This window comes from Pleurodeles waltl, chromosome 5 (genome assembly GCF_031143425.1).
Source record: "Pleurodeles waltl isolate 20211129_DDA chromosome 5, aPleWal1.hap1.20221129, whole genome shotgun sequence".
NCBI lineage: Eukaryota > Metazoa > Chordata > Amphibia > Caudata > Salamandridae > Pleurodeles > Pleurodeles waltl.
In genome coordinates, this window is record NC_090444.1 from 313,887,855 (window position 1) to 313,902,510 (window position 14,656).

Below are 14,656 nucleotides of genomic sequence, written 5' to 3' on the forward strand. Positions count from 1 at the left end.
CCTATAAAGTGTGTTTCTGGGTTGGTAAACTCCTTTCCTTTGGGTGTTTTATAGTAAACTTTGTCTCATTGTTCCATGTTTGTTTTCCCATTGATAGTCCATAAATTTACCATGGAGGATAGAGAGGACTTGAGGAACATGACGGCCTGCTGAGACGCACAGACCACAGTCTCAGCCCTCAGCTCTGCATCGCTGGCTACCCCGCTGTGGGGACGAGCCTCAGTTTTTTTTTTTTTTTTTTTTTCTGTTTTACACCTACCTTGCACCTGCGGCGGATGGGCGCTCTGTGTTTAGGGGCCCCCTTCGAGCCGCAGCTCCCTCCATGTTGGACCCAAGCAGTCCATGGCAGCAGGGGCAGAGTCATCACAGGCCTGTGTTTGGCTATGCCTCGGCTGAACCAGGAACTCCTCAGGAAACAGGATTAGGAGCTCCCTTGCAACAAAGATGTTCACCAACATCATTTTACACCCAGGCTCTCTACCACAGGCCCTCCTGCATGACCCCCAGATGCCCATCTGGGCTGGGGGTCAGAACTCGGCTACGGGGTCAGAAGCTGCCATCTTCAAAACCCAGGTTGGACCCCTCAGCTTCTCTACCAGCTTTATCAGTGCTGTCTCTACCGGGCCCTGTGGTAAGGAGCAAGTGCCCCAATGAAGGTAAAGCCTCTTTACTTTTGCCTCCTCATCCACGAACTGAGGGCAGGTTTTCTTCTTTAGAGTATCAAGCCCCACCAGCTAAAATGACAGCAAGCTTTACTACTGGGCGACTCACAGTTACTCCATCTCTTAGATCTTTCTTTAAAGTATTAGACCAGTCCAGCACTCTACAAACTGCACCTACTTCCTTGGTAGGTACGGCTGTGAATTTGGCTAACATGATGGGAGTTCCCCCCACCTCGTCTGTTTTATTACATAGCCCACCTATGCAGGAGGCAGAACAGGACACAGCTGGAGGGGCGTCTGTGTCCCCCCACAAGATACTCTGAACAAACTAGTCCATCCTACACAGATTTATCTTCTCTAGTCATTACTACATGAGATGAAAGACAAATTTGCTGTCTCTGAATCCAATCAAGCTAAAATCCAGGGGCTCTGTGATGGTCTCGATGTGAAAAATCACTAATTTAATGGCGAGGCTAGGGGCTATGATGTCCTCTCTCTGTGCACTACAGGCAGATGTGAAGTCGAACACTCATGAGGTCCAAACACTGAAGTGAAGCAAGAAGGATCTGAGGGAGAAACTAGAATCTCAGGAAAATCACTGCAGGTGGAATAACCTCAGAGTCTTGAATATTCCAGAAGGGGCAGAAGGAGACAATATTAAAGACTTTATAATATCCTTGATTAAGGCAATATCCCAACGTTGAGCTCCCTACATTTGGCCTCGGAAATTCAGAGCGTCCACCGGGACCCTTTCAAGAGAAATCCTAACAAGGAGAAACCTAGAAAGGTTCAGGTTAATTTTGCTTCATATCGAGTTAAATAACTGATTCTTGCAGAAGCTCTCAAAGTCTAGGGCTTTCGGCATGCGGGTTGTCATTCTTAATAAGATCTGATATGTCCAGGGCAACACTAAATCGACACTGGGCGCTGGGGAAGGCCATGCAAGATTTTAAGTCTCTGGGTGCCACTCCACAATTGAGGTTCCCTGCCACCTTGTGGGTAATGTGGAAAAATAAAATGTACAATTTCTGTGATTCCCAAGAAGCTAGAGTTTTGATTGATCAGATAAAAGGGGAGAGCCAGCGAGCTGAGGAGGGCTCAGGCCCAATGTGTAGTATGAGCAACGTAATATGGTTTCAAGGAGGGTTCCCTAGGGAGGGTATTAGGAAGGGTAATGTGTCACGTGTTTTAATGATTCAATTAAGGTCACATTGGGTGGGGAGCAGATGGGGGAAAAAAACTGAGTTCTCGCACGGGTGTACAACTGTTGGGGTTAGACAAGAGTTCTTTATCTGGATAAAGACATGAGGATGGAACCCGGTGATACTTTCAAACTTAAAATTTTGACTTGGAATGTAAACGGCCTTAGAGTGAGCAGTAGAAGGAGGAGAATTCTTGAGTTCCTAAGGTTATCTGATAGCCAGATCATTCTCCTGCAGGAGACCTATCTAAGACATGAGGAGTGGATGAGTATTCTTAAGTCAAAAAAGTGGATCACCCAAATCAATCCTGCAACATGAGAGGGGTAGCAATTATTGTAAAGAGTAAAGTTCGAAGTCAGCTGACCGATGTCAGTGCTGATCCTAGGGGGAGATGGGTTTTGGCAAATACCACGTTAGGAGGAGTTCAACACACTCTGGTCTCCTATTATGGCCCAACGTGGACAACGTGGACCCAATCAGGGATTTATACGAGCAACTAATTGGAAGAACTCAGAACTTGAAAATGTATCTTTACACCATGACGTCATTGGAGTGAAGATGGGTAGGAGACTGGTGTTCATGTTCATTTCTTGGAGCGGGATTTCAGAAAAATGTCGGGGGTGGTCCCAAATGGCAACACAACTATTTGGTACCGCTCTTTAGGGGTAAATGGTCCATTCTTTGTCTAGTTGTGTGCCACATGATATTGGCGGCTTACAGATGCAAACTAAGTTTTAGCGATGTGGGTAGGAATTGGGATTGTATGTTGTAATGTTGATTCTTGTTGTCTGCACCAGACAACTTTCCACCCACTTACCATGTTAGACAAATAGGTAGAGATTTATATATGCTTTTAATCTCAACTTGATGCAGAAGTTTGGTGGAGGTATCCTAGCCATGACCTGGATGAGCTGGAGTTTCTCTTTGTATGGTTTGCAGTGTGTGATATAATTGCATTTCTTGTTGATATTGATTGTATGCTAGTGGAGACCCTTCAAGTTTATCTCTATTGTATACTCACCTTTGGGGAGATCGGTGTTCCCAAATCTATTGGGGATATCATATGCCAATTACAAAATATTGTGAAAGGGTTCAAAGATGATTACAAAGCCACACACAGTATACCTTTGTTATATCAAATGATATACATAATTTATATTATGTCAAATGGTGATAGGCTCACCCTCAGGTAAGCAGAGAGTGGGCCCAGCAGAGAGGAGTTCTGTAAAGCATGTGGCATGAGGATGAAGTCTACATAGCAGGTGACACCTCTGGAATTCAAATCATATAGTGGGACAGTAACTTTCTGTATAGTAAAACTAAGGCACCTATACATGGGGTTCCCCAATGCTACATGAGTTTTGGGACAGGCTCGTGCAATTCTCCTAGCTAAACATTGGGGGCAAGAGAAGACCTTTGCCAGGTTTGTCTCCCTCTTTTATTGGCCCCTCATTAGGAAGGCCACAGACAATGTCTGCAGTACTTGTCACACCATACAAGCCAGTAGGAAAACAGGGAAAAACCTGAAGGCTCCCCTGAATCTTTTATCTGTATTTAGAACCCCCTTGCAAAGGAAGGGCATTGACATTGTGCGACTCTTGAACCCCAAGACTGCCCTAGGAAACAGGTGTATCCTGGTCTTAATGGACCATGCTGTTAGGTACCCAGAGACAACCCTTTTGAGGTTTGTTACTGCACCACCAGTGGGTAGGGCCCTGATGTGGATTTTCACCAAGGAAGGTTCCCCAAGGAGGTGGTGGCTGTCAGGGGCACCAGCTTCATGTCTGCATACATGAAACCCATAAGGAAGGAGTGTAAAATAACCTACAGGTTCTCCACACCCAACCATCCAGAAACCAATAAGCTAGTTGGAAGGTTCAACAAGATCCTAAAGGTCATGATTATTTGCTAGCCTGAGCTCATGAGGTGGAGGTGGGTCATTCTCTTGCCATACACAAGGATGATGGAGTGCTGACATTTTTCAAACACTCACTCCCAGTCACATATCTGAGTGTAATCCATCATTCTTTTGCTTACCATGCAACCCTAATTGAGACCCAGCCATATGCAAATCAGTCTTGACCCTGTTCCCCAGCCTGAACTGCCAGGCCAGGTTCTGCCTGGACCGGAAACGAGCATCCTGGGACTGGTTTCAGGATGTCAGTTCTTATCAGCCAGGTTAGCTTTACTCCAGTGGCACAGTGTGGGACCCATGTCAGGGCATACCCACATAGGGCAACTTTAACAACACAACAAGATGATGGATGGAGTGCTGAAAGTTTTTAAACACTCACTCCCAGTCACAGATCTGCGTTTAACCTATTGTACTTTTGCTCACCATGCCACCCCAGTTTGCACCTGAACATATGCAAATCAGTCTTGACCCTGTTCCCCAGAGGAACAGTCCAGCCCTTTCCTGCCAAGCCAGGTCCTCCCTGGATGGGAAACAAGCATTCTGGGACCAGTTTTGGGGTATCACCCCTCATCAGCCAGGATAGCTTGAATCCAGTGGCACAGTAAGCAAGGGAACCACGTCTGGGCACACCCCTGCCACCTATGGAAACTTTAGCAACACAAAAGAATGATGAACGGAGTGCTGAATTGTTTCAAACACTCACCACCAGGCACAGATCTGGGTTTAATCCATTGTTATTTTGCTCACCATGCCACCCCAGTTTAGACCCTGGTATATGCAAATCAGTATTGACCCTGTTTCCTTGGTGACAGTTCAGCCTGAACTGCCAGACCAGGTCCACTCTGGATGGGAAACAAGCATTCTGGGACCAGTTTCAGGTTATCACCCCTCATCAACAAGGCTAGCTTGAATCCAGTGGCACAGTGAGCAAGGGACACACGTCGTGGCATACCCCTGCCATTTAGGACAACTTTAGCAACACAAAAGTATGATGGACGGAGTGCTGAATCTTTTCAAACACTCACCAGCAGGCACAAATCTGGGTTTAATCCATTGTTTGTTTGATCACCATGCCACCCTAGTTTGGACCCAGCCATATGCAAATCAGTCTTGACCCTGGTCCTCTTGGTAACAATCCAGCTCAAACTGCCAGGCCATGCCCTCCTTGGACCAGAAACTAGCATCCTGGGACCAGTTTTGGGGTATCACCCCTCATCAGCAAGGCTGGATTGAATCCAGTGGCACAGTAAACAAGGGACCCACATCTGGGCATTACAGGGCCACACTGTGCAACTTTAGTAACACAAAGGTATGATGGATAGAGTGCTGAAACTTTTCAAACACTCACCCAAGTCACAGATATGAGCTCAATCCATCATTCTACTGCTCACCATGCCACCCCAGTTTGGTCCCAGTCATATGCAAATCAGTCTTGACCCAGTTCCCCATGGCAACAGCCCAGTCCGAACTGCTGTGCCAGCTTTTTGCCTATACAGAAGTGTCCCTGCAGGAAGTTGGTTTAAGCCAATTCACACTTTTGTATTGCCACTCTTTTGGGTGAAAGAGGGGTAGGAGTAGTGCTCCCCCCAGGATGTGGTAAGCTACATGGTAACCCTCAGACCAAGTTCTGGAAGAAAGCTTTGAAGCTTCATGAAACAGTGGCACAACCAGAAGGCCACTCTGGTCGTATTTCAACCTGGCTAGAAGGTGTGGGTGAAGGAGACAGTGGAATCCAGGACCTTCCAAGAATATTGGGCAGGGCTGTATGAGGTGATTAAAATGAAGGAAGGGTACTTACCTACTCGACCTCAAGACCACGAGGATCCCCCTAAGGATACTCTTCATTAATCACATCACACCCTACTATGTGAGGTCTGATATCACCATACTGTTGGTGAAAGATGATAGGGGGAAGATGAGAGAGAACCTCTCCCTAATCTCCTGTCATATAAAAGTAAAATAAGTTGGTGGATTGTGTTAATTTCTCTCCTATTTTGACCCCAGAACAGCAGAGTGACTGTCATCACTTGCCAAGACATATTTGAGATGATATTGATACTAAGGAGAGCCTACCTGTTAAAGGCAAAACATATAAGCTGTCTGACAAAGTGAGGACCAGCGTCAAAGAGCAGGTTTCCAGGATACCAGAACTGGAAGTGAATGAGCAATTCAGTAGTGTCTGGTCTAGCCCAATGATGTTGTTACCCAAGGCTGCCCCACTGGGCAACATTCAAGAGCTCAGGGTCTGTGTGGACTACAGGGAGGCTCAACTCAACCACAAAGACTGATGCTCACCCTATCCCCAGGGCTGATGAGCTCATAGATCGGTTGGGGCTGCCAAGTTCCTGAATACCTTCAACCTAACATAAAGTTACTGACAGATTTCTCTAACTGAGTGGGCCAAAAGTAGTTCAGCATTCTCTACCTCAGAGGGCCACTTTCAATTTTAAGTGATGCCCTCTGGCTTGAAAATTACTCTGCCACCTTACAGATGATGGTAAACCAGGCCTTAGCTGGGATGGAGACCTTAAGTGATGCTTATCTGGATAATATAGTGATACAAGGTTGACCTTCCTCCTGAAATAAGGTGCTCAGGCATTGCAGAGATTTCACTGGTATATTATTAAATATAAAAAACAGGAAAAACATCTAAGCCATCCAAGTACATCCTGCCACAGGTCTTCTTCCGGAGATAACCACATCTTTTAGAACTCACCACAAATGGAGATTCTAAAAGAACATGAAACAGTCACAGTCCATTGGACTTAAAGACCAAGACAGGATACCACACACTTCGCTCTCATACTATGAACTGTACTGGATCCAATTTAAGTTTTTATTGGGAATCAGTTTCTAATTTTGATCTCTCTTAGCCAGTAAAATGTTTTCTTTCAGCACAGAGTTCAACCTCTCTACTATCCATTTGGCTTCTGGATGATAGAGAGCACACTTCTTGTGTCTGATACCAAACCCACTGAGAAAATGTTTCATTTCTTTAGATACTAGCTGCACTCCGTTATCCATCAGCAATGTCCTGGGAGGACCTTCCTTGCTATTACTTCCTTTAAAAATGTAATGACCTGTTTATTTTCAATACCTCTCTTAAAGCACACCTATAGCCACCTGTAGAATACATTGATCACTTGTGAGAAAACAGGGCTGATTGCAGAGGCCCCATAACTTTTTGCCCCGATTTTCCTCTTTTTGCTGGTGTTTTCCTGACTCTGATGGTGCCCTGGGTACTGCTAACCAGTCCCAGGGCCTGTGGTCTGTGTAAAATGGATATGCAAATTAGGCTAATTATAATTGGCTAAGTTAACCTACCTATAAGTCCCTAGTATATGGTAGGGCATGTAGGTTTAGGGACCACAGCATAGGTGGTGCACACCTAGGTGCATTGCTGAGGTGCCCAGTGTCATTTTAAAAGCAAGCCTGCCTTGATGGCTGCTTTTAAATTAAAGTTATATGCAAATTCGACTTTGGAATTAAAGGTACTTCCAAAGTCTTAAACTACCTTATTTTTACATATAAGTCACCCCTAAGGTGTGCCCTATGTGCCCCTAGGGCTGGGTGCCATGTAACTATAAGCAGGGACTTTATAAAAATAGATTTATAAACCCTGGTGAGGTAAAAACAGCCAAATTCGTTTTTCCCTCATTGAAGTAAAATGCCTTCATAGGCTAGAATGGGCAGATTTTATTTTAAATTTTAAAGTCTCCTTAAATGTTGCATACCAAGAATTTGGTATCAAATTAATTGTTGTAATAAATCCTACAACTTCCAGTTGTTGGATTTAATATAACTAGTTCAGGTAAAAAGTTTAGACTTTACCTAAAAAGTTGCCAATTTCAGCTCTGCATTGTTTTTGCTGCTGTGCTCTGATTGGCCAGCCTGCAGCAGCTTCTGCCAGGCTGCCTTGATGAGGTGTGAAGTGGCCAGGCTTCACACAAAGGAATGTGCTTGGGGGAGAGAATCTCCCCTCAGCAGATGGTGAGGCAGGAAGGGGGAGGGCTGCCAAACTGGTCTTCAAAGGAAGAGAAGGACATTTGCAGCACCCAGCAACACCCCCACATCCTGCAACCCCAGACAGCTAGGTGCCCCCTTGATTAGATTAGGAGAGGGCAGGAGAGGGGTGTGTTTAAGATTTTTAGCCACACCAGTGGGTGGGCTCAGCCAGATGTAACCTCCAAAAATCAGATTCATCCATGTTGGATTTTTAGAGACTGTTGCCTTCTGGGATGGATTTTTGCCACACTTCCCAGGAAGTGGTCATCACAGGGGGACGACCCTGTCCCTGATTGGAGAACCAGGGCCCCCCTGCTTTTCACCCAGGAGCAAGGATAAAACTGGCAGACCTGCACCCACGCCTCAGATCCCCTCCAGAATTCAACAAGAAAGGAACTAAAGAAGAAGAAGGACTGCCCTGCTAGACCCCTGGCCTGCACCTGGACCCTGCACTCAGAAGGACTGCACCAGCTGCACACTTGGGCTTCACCACAAGAAGGACTTTGCCTGGCTTCAACTGGTTCAAGGAGGGACTCCCTGTTTGCTACAGGTGAAAAATTGCTAACCAGAGTCCCCTGCACCAACTCCTGAAAGAAGCGACCAGCTGACCACTGCCCAGTGGCCAAAAAGGAGTTTGCGCCAGGTGCATTCTGGGAGTTGAAGTCCGCACCCCCAAGGACCATCACAGAACTTCTGGACCCTTGGGGTGAGCTGTGGACCCCAAAAGAACCTTGAAAGAACATCTGGGTGAAGCCCCAGAAGTTTGGAAAAGATTGGAGAATTTTCGAAAAAAAGCTCCATAAAGTGACCGACCCGACGCGGAAATTCTAGCCGGCTTGCCTCAACCGCGACCCGGCCTGACTTCGTGGTTCGTCCCGGTAAAGAAAAACATCCAAAAAAGAGACTAAGTCCGAACGTAAAAAGTTGACCGGGACCTCCCAGCCATCGTATCCGAGAAGGGCTCCATGGACGTCGGATCAAGATCCAGGTTTACCCCGGTCGAAGGATTTTCATCTCGAAAAAACGACTAAGTCCGAAGGTAAAAATCACCACCGAGGAAACCGACTTCGCGTATCCGGACAAGGGCTCCAGGAGGTCGGATTCAACTGGCAGGTTCGTCCCGGGGAAGAAAAACATCAAAAAAGAGACTAAGTCAGAAGGTAACTTTTTAACCGAGGCCTCCCGCGACTTGTAGCCGAGCAGGGCTCCATCGCGGTCGGCCTGAAAGTTTGACTTTGCCCCGGTCCTGGTGCAACCAGATGACCCGATTGGCGCTTTTTGTTTCTAAGCGCTAGAAAATAATAATACTTTAAAAATTCATATCTCCGGTTCCCCTGAACCGATTTTAATAGTTTGTGTGTCATTTTAAAGATAAAAATATAAGCTATTTTTATAAATTGGTTTTGGATTTTTAAACTGTTTCCTGTGTTTTATTTAATTACTGTTTTGTGATATTTGAATGCTTTACACTTTGTCTCCTAAGTTAAGCCTTGACGCTCGATGCCAAGCTACCAAGGGTAGAGCTGGGATTAATTTACTGAGACCTAACTGTACCTATGTGGAGGTTAGTGGCTTGTTGCTAGGTGTAGGTACCTACCTGCGCTACCAATAACCCATTTTCCAACATAATTGGAAGCAGCGACGGGATCCTGTACTTGTGTTCAATATCACGTTACAGTTTTAGGTAAAACAAATTAAAAATCCTTTAAATTGTCCTAGTGCAAAAATTGTTTTTAATTTTTAATTTGGATTAATTTCAATTATTGAATTTTTGTAATTTTTCTAAATTCTTATTTCCAATTTTTGCAAAAAGTTTTTGTTGACACAAAACTAGGGAACCATGGAGCTTGATCTGGCTAGCCTACCCACACTGACAGTAGTCCAGCTTAGGGGGTTGTGTATTGAAAGAGGGTTGCCTGCAACCACTGATTTCAGGAAGCAAATCCTGATCACATCCCTGACAGCATGGGCTGAGGCCCAAGAGGTAGAGTCAGAAGAAGCTCCAGAGGAGGGAGAAAGAAGGGAGGATGCAAGCTCTAACCACTCAGGGGAGGGAAGGCATCTGAGCCTAAGTGAGGATGAGGAAGAACGGTCCTCAGTAAATACAGTCACTAGGGGCAGACCCAAAGCTAGTGGTGGGAAGGGGGTCCTTTCAGGAGGAGAGAACCCATCCATCAGAGAAAGAGAGCTGGAGGCCCAGCTAGCATACATAGCTTTGGAAGCAGAGAAGCTGGCCCTAGAAAAGAAAAAGTGGGCATACAAAGAGAAAAGAGATGGAAGCAGCGATAAAGAAGCTGAGGTGTCCATGGGTGGGGGAGTTTGCCCCAGATTACCCAAAGGGGTGGTTCCTGCCTATGTAGAGGGGGATGACATAGATAAGTGGCTGGGGGCCTTTGAGAGGGCACTCCAAATGAGAAGGGTTAGGCCTCAATACTGGGGTTCCCTTTTGTGGGAGTTGGTCCCCAACTCAGGGAGGGATAGGCTTCTGACCTTAAGGGGGGAGGAGGCAGATTCATACCCTAGTATGAAGAGGTGCTTAGCCAAGAAGTTTGGTCTGACCCCAGAGCAATATAGAATGAAGTTCAGGGACACCCAGAAGGTCAGTACCCAGTCTTGGGTTGACTTTGTGGACATTTCACTAAAGGCACTAGAGGGCTGGATTATTGGTAACAAAGTAGATACTTATGAGGGGTTATACAATCTGATCATGAGAGAGCACATCTTGACCAATTGTACCCAAGAAAGGTTACGCCAGCATCTAGTGGACTCTAAGCAGACCAACCCTAGAGAGCTAGGGGAGGCAGCTGATGAGTGGTTGAGAACCAGGGTGGTTGTCAAGTCCCAGGGGGGAGACTCCAAGAAGGGGGGGACAGGTCCCCAAAAACCTAAGGAGGGAGGTGGTAAGCCCACCACAGAAACTCCCTCTGTACCCCAGTACCCTAAGAAGGAGGAGAGTAAATCCCACTCCCACTCTGACAAGCAGAGACAGGGAGACCCAGGGTTAAAAAACTCTTGGACAGTAGGGCTTGCTTTGACTGTCAGCAGACAGGTCACTTCAGAGGAGATGCAGCCTGTCCAAGGAAGGTGGTTAGCACTGGGCTGTCCAGTGTAGCCATAGAGGAGGATTCCTCAGATGATGAAGTCCTCCTAGCATTGTGCTGGGAGACAGGACCAGATGGTAAGCTGGTGATCCCTGAGGGTTGGAGTAGGCACTTCCACCACATTCAAGTGAATGGGATCCCTACCACTGGCCTGAGGGACACCTGTGCCAGTCACACTATAGTGAGTGACCGGTTAGTGACGCCAGACATGTATGTCCCAGGAAAGACAAAGAAAGTCAGGATAGCCACAGGGGAGGTCACCTCCAAACCTGTAGCCATAGTGCCCCTAGAGAGGGAGGGTATCCTTGACTGGATTAGGGTGGTAGTCAGTGCTACCCTCCCCCTAGATTGTATCCTGGGCAATGACCTCCCAGAGGTGAGTCTGGTCACAGATGGGGTGGTCGCCCAGGGCGCCCCCCCAACCCAAAGTCCTGGGGAGTCAGTCCCTACAGTTAAGAGACAGGGGTCCCCAAGAAAAGGAAAGAAGAAAAGGAAGGGTAGGCCACTCTTAAAGAGAGTTCCAGGGAGCCAAGGGCCTTCTGCCCCAGTAGGGGGGGAGCCCAGAGTTGGCACTGGTGAGGCCTCACCTGACCCCAAGGAAGTCCTGAGTAGTCAGGCAGCTGTCCAGATGCAAGGTGTTGCCCCTGCACTGACAGAAGGGAGAGTGGAAGGAGGGTGTCTGCCACAGGAGGTGGTAGCCCCCCACTCTAGACAGCAAGAGGGGTGCCAGGACCCCAAAGATGCCCCTAAAGCAGCTCAGCCACCTGTCAGTGGAGAGCTTAGGGTGTGGTTCTGGGTACTGACAGCTGTCAGTAGCCTCTGCTGGGTGCTAGCCTTCCTGGCAGCACTGTACTTGGTCTGGGAGACAGACCCCAGGGCCAATAGCAAAGTAGGCCCCCTGACCCTATTGGTCATGGTGGGGTTGCTTAACTACCTCACTACCCAAGTTGGCAGAGAGAGAGGAGGAAGACCCCCCTAGAGGAAAGTTTCAGTTTGAGTTGTGTCCTTTTACTGTTGGGATGGCTTCACTACCCATAGGGAGTGACCCTGACAGGAGGATATAAGGCAGAGTAGGCCCTGCAAAGGGACAGCCAGTTTTCTTCACTGTCTTCCTCGCCTAACAAGCCAGGAAGACTCTCCCAGGGTTGGGCTGAGTCTCCTGGGCGTGTGGGCTGGGGGGGGGGGGTTGTGTGAGAAAACAGGGCTGATTGCAGAGGCCCCATAACTTTTTGCCCCCATTTTCCTCTTTTTGCTGGTGTTTTCCTGACTCTGATGGTGACCTGGGTACTGCTAACCAGTCCCAGGGCCTGTGCTCTGTGTAAAATGGATATGCAAATTAGGCTAATTATAATTGGCTAAGTTAACCTACCTATAAGTCCCTAGTATATGGTAGGGCATGTAGGTTTAGGGACCACAGCATAGGTGTTGCACACCTAGGTGCATTGCTGAGGTGCCCAGTGTCATTTTAAAAGCAAGCCTGCCTTGATGGCTGCTTTTAAATTAAAGTTATATGCAAATTCGACTTTGGAATTAAAGGTACTTCCAAAGTCTTAAACTACCTTATTTTTACATATAAGTCACCCCTAAGGTGTGCCCTATGTGCCCCTAGGGCTGGGTGCCATGTAACTATAAGCAGGGACTTTATAAAAATAGATTTATAAGCCCTGGTGAGGTAAAAACAGCCAAATTCGTTTTTCCCTCATTGAAGTAAATGGCCTTCATAGGCTAGAATGGGCAGACTTTATTTTAAATTTTAAAGTCTCCTTAAATGTTGCATACCAAGAATTTGGTATCAAATTAATTGTTGTAATAAATCCTACAACTTCCAGTTGTTGGATTTAATATAACTAGTTCAGGTAAAAAGTTTAGACTTTACCTAAAAAGTTGCCAATTTCAGCTCTGCATTGTTTTTGCTGCTGTGCTCTGATTGGCCAGCCTGCAGCAGCTTCTGCCAGGCTGCCTTGATGAGGTGTGAAGTGGCCAGGCTTCACACAAAGGAATGTGCTTGGGGGAGAGAATCTCCCCTCAGCAGATGGTAAGGCAGGAAGGGGGAGGGCTGCCAAACTGGTCTTCAAAGGAAGAGAAGGACATTTGCAGCACCCAGCAACACCCCCACATCCTGCAACCCCAGACAGCTAGGTGCCCCCTTGATTAGATTAGGAGAGGGCAGGAGAGGGGTGTGTTTAAGATTTTTAGCCACACCAGTGGGTGGGCTCAGCCAGATGTAACCTCCAAAAATCAGATTCATCCATGTTGGATTTTTAGAGACTGTTGCCTTCTGGGATGGATTTTTGCCACACTTCCCAGGAAGTGGTCATCACAGGGGGACGACCCTGTCCCTGATTGGAGAACCAGGGCCCCCCTGCTTTTCACCCAGGAGCAAGGATAAAACTGGCAGACCTGCACCCACGCCTCAGATCCCCTCCAGAATTCAACAAGAAAGGAACTAAAGAAGAAGAAGGACTGCCCTGCTGGACCCCTGGCCTGCACCTGGTCCCTGCACTCAGAAGGACTGCACCAGCTGCACACTTGGGCTTCACCACAAGAAGGACTTTGCCTGGCTTCAACTGGTTCAAGGAGGGACTCCCTGTTTGCTACAGGTGAAAAATTGCTAACCTGAGTCCCCTGCACCAACTCCTGATAGAAGCGACCAGCTGACCACTGCCCAGTGGCCAAAAAGGCGTTTGCGCCAGGTGCATTCTGGGAGTTGAAGTCCGCACCCCCAAGGACCATCACAGAACTTCTGGACCCTTGGGGTGAGCTGTGGACCCCAAAAGAACCTTGAAAGAACATCTGGGTGAAGCCCCAGAAGTTTGGAAAAGATTGGAGAATTTTTGAAAAAAAGCTCCATAAAGTGACCGACCCGACGCGGAAATTCTAGCCGGCTTGCCTCAACCGCGACCCGGCCTGACTTCGTGGTTCGTCCCGGTAAAGAAAAACATCCAAAAAAGAGACTAAGTCCGAACGTAAAAAGTTGACCGGGACCTCCCAGCCATTGTATCCGAGAAGGGCTCCATGGACGTCGGATCAAGATCCAGGTTTACCCCGGTCGAAGGATTTTCATCTCGAAAAAAACGACTAAGTCCGAAGGTAAAAATCACCACCGAGGAAACCGACTTCGCGTATCCGGACAAGGGCTCCAGGAGGTCGGATTCAACTGGCAGGTTCGTCCCGGGGAAGAAAAACATCAAAAAAGAGACTAAGGGGGTTATTCTGACCCTGGCGGTAATTACCGCCATGGCGGAGGTTGGCGGTAGCACCGCCAACAGGCTGGCGGTGCTCCGCCGGGCATTCTGACCGCGGCGGTACAGCCGCGGCCAGAAGCGGAAAGCCGGCGGTGTACCGCCGACTTTCCGCTGCCCATGGGAATCCGCCATGGCGGCGCAGCTTGCTGCGTCGCCATGGGGATTCTGACAGCCCATACCGCCATCCTGTTCCTGGCGGTTCGCCCGCCGTGAACAGGATGGCGGTATGGGGTGTCGTGGGGCCCCCGTAAGAGGGTCCCACAAAGAATTTCAGTGTCTGCTTTGCAGACACTGAAATTCGCGACGGGTGCAACTGCACCCGTCGCACCTTCCCACTCCGCCGGCTCCATTCTGAGCCGGCTTCCTCGTGGGAAGGGTGTTTCCCGCTGGGCTGGCGGGCGGACTTTCGGCGGTCGCCCGCCAGCCCAGTGGGAAAGCCAGAATGACCGCCGCGGTCTTTTGACCGCGGAGCGGTGTTTCGGCGGGAACCGCTTGGCGGGCGGCGACCGCCGTCCGCCGCGGTCAG